This window comes from Octopus sinensis, unplaced genomic scaffold (assembly GCF_006345805.1).
Source record: "Octopus sinensis unplaced genomic scaffold, ASM634580v1 Contig16048, whole genome shotgun sequence".
Classification (NCBI taxonomy): domain Eukaryota; kingdom Metazoa; phylum Mollusca; class Cephalopoda; order Octopoda; family Octopodidae; genus Octopus; species Octopus sinensis.
In genome coordinates this window covers 3,265-7,535 of record NW_021834105.1, presented here as the reverse complement: position 1 = coordinate 7,535, position 4,271 = coordinate 3,265, and the positions used below count along the sequence as shown (strand labels likewise).

The 4,271-nt window shown below is 33.9% G+C and overlaps 1 non-coding gene across 1 annotated transcript; it reads right to left on the bottom strand.

The window, feature by feature from the left end:
• Positions 1–3,570: 3,570 nt before the first annotated feature.
• Positions 3,571–3,644, bottom strand: Trnai-aau. The gene has a single exon. It is a non-coding gene; the product is annotated as a tRNA-Ile (tRNA).
• Positions 3,645–4,271: the final 627 nt, after the last annotated feature.

Below are 4,271 nucleotides of genomic sequence, written 5' to 3'. Positions count from 1 at the left end.
AGGCTAAAAAATTGTTTAAATAGATCATTATTTCTTTAGGTCAATTAATTTTTATAACTAAAAAATTATTTATGCGTTTGAATATTTAATTAATTTTATTTCACGTTTTTTTTGTTATTTGATTGTAATGGTTAATCGCAAATGGATTGATTCTTATCTCCAATATGGATTCACCAAATATACTGGATCTGAAAACGTCCATAAAGCGCAGTGCTGATATGCGACGTCATAATGGGAAACAACTCTTTGAAGCCGTCACAATTAAAAAGACATATGGAAACAAATCACCCACAAAATGTTGACTGGAAGTGATAATTCCCTTTCCCACCACTTATTTATGTGAAATGGAAATGTCTTGTTATTCTGAAAAGTAAAGTCTGAAAAGTAAATTGCAAAAGAGAGGCTGAAAATTAAACGACATTTTCATGAGTCATGGCCCTTGCTGATATATACACTCTGATAACAGAATTCAGAAATACGGTGCACCGTCATATCTTTGCCCCGATCGCAGTGGAGACGTCGGGAGTCCTCGGTCCCATAAGTAAAAAATTCCTTATTAAACTGGGGGACCTGGCAAGCAGAAGGAGAAATAATCATCGGAAACGAACATGGTTTTTCCAACGAATATCAATAGCCATTTTGGTGGAATTTTCATTCCATCTTATTCTCTGCTGCTAATTAAATAAATTCTAATCAATTTACTTATTAATACTTACGACAATTGAATTCAAAAATATTCACATTTCTAATTTATGTAAAGAATTCAAAATTACTCATGGAAGGCCGAACAATCAGGGGATACTTGAACGATTTGATCGGAGGATTACAAGGTTGTTATCCAAAATGATGGCCTCGGATGATAAACAAGAGTGGATAAAACACATTCGAAAGGGTGTATTTTTATGCAATCAGAGCTCATTCGTCCACTTGTAAATTGCATTTTTATTTTCTAGGCGCTAATCCACTTCAAAGATATCGTGGTATTCCTGGATTTAACATTGTTGCTGAATCAGATGTTGAGAAAAATTTAAAAAGTTCTGATATAGTAGAATTGGAAGTGTAGAAAACCTTGAAATTTACAGTACCGGTCATATGTTTTAGACATTCTGAAAAAATCCCAGTGTTTGATTTTTCTAAAGAAAAATCCAATAAAATAAAAGTTTTTTAGTAAGTATTATCTATATTATTTATATTTATCATTTTCATATCTTATCTTCGCTTTATCTTCGACTTCTTCATATGTTTAAGGATTTTGTCGAAATTGGCCCAGTCATATGTTTTAGACATTTTATTTAAATTCATTATATTTCAATAAAATTTATACTTTTTTTCTATTTTTCGTATCGGAAACGTGTTTTAAATTAATTTGAAAGCAGTATGCCACGACTTTCTGTTGAACAGCGTCATAGAATTGTTTTTATGCGAGAAAATGGTCATACCGTACAGGAAATATCGATTTTACTTGGAATATCCAGATGCGCCGTAAATCACACTTACCAACGGTATTTGGATGGAAATGGGTTTTACGACAGACCAAAATCTGGAAGAAATTGTATTCTTTCGGCACGTGCTCAAAGGAATCTTGTACGTGAGTCTCGACGTTTTCCCAAAAAAACAGCGAATGAAATCAGAAAAGACCTAAATATTACGGAAACCGTCAGTGTCGAAACTGTACGAAGAATCTTACGCAAAAATGAACTTTTCGTAAGAATAGCAGCCAAAAAACCTAGACTTTCAACTAATAATATCAAGAAGAGAAAAATATTCTGCACTAGAAACATTTCATTCGATTGGAATAAGGTCATTTTTACTGACGAGTGCCGCATCGAATTAATTTCGAAAGCACGAGAATTCGTAAGGAGACCTCCTGGAAATAGATTCAATTCGAACTACACAACGAAAACTCAGAAATTCGCACCTTCAATCATGGTTTGGGGCGGTATCAGACACGATGGAAAAAGTGCCTTGATATTGTGCGAAGGAAATGTAGATTCCGTAGAATATCAACGAATCTTGGAACAAGGGCTTTCTGAGATATATGATGATAACTTTATTTTCCAACAAGATGGTGCATCATGTCATACTTCACGGTCTACAAAAAATTATTTGCTTGAAAAAGGAGTGAATATTTTAAACAATTGGCCTGCACAATCGCCAGATCTTAACATAATAGAAAATTGCTGGCATTATTTAAAGAGCAAAATCAGAAATAGAAACCCTCAGAACGTTAAGCAACTATGGGAGATGGCAAAAGATGAATGGAACAAGATGGGAGATGATTATATTCAAAACTTGTATTTGTCGATCCCAAATAGAATACATGATGTAATATCGAAAAAAGGAGATGTAACTAAATACTAACTTGTGTTTTAATTAATAAAAACTCGTTTTAACTTTTAAAAATTCCAGATTATGGATGTGCATCGTAAATGTCTAAAACATATATGACTGGGCCAGTTTCGACAAAATCTATAAAAAGATCAAGATGTCGAAAATACAGTGACGATGAGATTGGGAAAAAATAAATAACTAAAAAAAATGGATAATGCTTAATGAAAAGCATTTTTTTAATAAGATTTTTCTTTAGAAAAATCAAACACTGGGATTTTTTCAGAATGTCTAAAACATATGACCGGTACTGTAGAATAAACGTTTTTTATTGCTATTTATTAAAAGATGATGACTAACTGTTTAATTCTGAGAGGATAATTTGCAGCCTTCAGAAGAATGAATAGGAAGATGGGAGTCCATCAATCAAAATATGAATTTATGACCTCCTTGCAAACGAGCTAAGGCGGATACACCAGTGCAAAGTCAATGTCATTCCGTGTGTGATGACATGGGATAGACTGGTCACCAAATACCACAAGCGGTACAGCTAAGTGTAGATAAGTCTCTACAGGCTTATATACAGTCAACTGTTCTTAAGAGAACTGTGGAGAGTGTCTCGTTTGATGCTCGCCAATTCAGCCCTTTCCTGGCGCTGGACTGCACCTTCTCGAAGGTCTAAAGTGCCAAAGAAGAGGAAAAAGAAAGGGAGGAGGTGCGTGGAGTGCCATCCTCTGTTCACTTCTGGACTTGGAAAATTATTTAGATAATTAGTTTCTTTTTTATTTCTGACAATCATCAACATTTATGGATCGCTTGCAGCGCTTGATCACTATCTGCGCTCTCGACAAAATATGTTTTAAATATCTTCTTGTTCTCCTGGAGTGACAGTAAGCGTCCAGATGGAACGACTATCCTTCTTTTTCGGGAAGAAAAGTCCCTCGTGTAGGATGGCACCTGCATCGACTCTTTTTCTGCGACGATCCTACCTAAGACTCTCAGCAACCCGGGCTCTGGTTCTCCTCATGCTGAAGAGTCAAAAAAATGACTATGTATTTCGAATAGAACAGCTGTGCCACGCACAACAGCCAATAAGATCGTTTGGATTAGGAAAATAAATTTTCTAGTATCTTTAGAGCATAATGAACAGAGGCAGCCAGATTTTGTTGAGATAATTTTAGACTGCAGGCCAACATGTATCTAGCCAATTTTAATCAACACTTATTTTTTGTAAAACTTAAATGCCCCGACAGGGACTCGAACCCTAGACCTTCGCGTTATTAGCACGACGCTCTAACCAACTGAGCTACCGGGGCATTTTATATGACAAATCTATAAAAAAAAACTTTTACACTTTATATATTTTATAAAAGATTTCAATTTGCATCAAACTAAAAGGAACTTTTTTGGAATAGCTTTTCCTGCACCGATACTTTAGATTTTAATTTAATGGAAGCTTTGATCAGGTTGACAAGTTACGCCGTCACAAATATTTTATTTCAGGTGGATTTCCAATATGAATTAATGTATTTCTAATGGAATGTAATGTGCCTTCCTCTATCTATCATCTGTACTCCAATAAAAAAAACATTTAAAGACAAAAAAGAATTGGATTCATATCTTAATTCGTTTTAAAATTGAATAATTAATTTAAATGTTTTTTCTCTAGCTCTTATAAACAAATTGTGTGTTTGGCACAAACGAAACCTTAAGCGTTTAGCGTTTATAGCAACGCAGATGTGATAGTTGTTGTCTATTTCTAGTGACACTTGACTCTATTCTCAATAACAATTAAGTTAGTTTATACTGATTTTACAGTATTTTAAAACTTTGAATTAATTTTCAGACCATTTCCCCTTGATTTCAATTTCTAAAATTTATAATACATTTTATAATTCCAAAGTTCTGATTATATCGGAAAATATAAGCGGAACAATAAAATA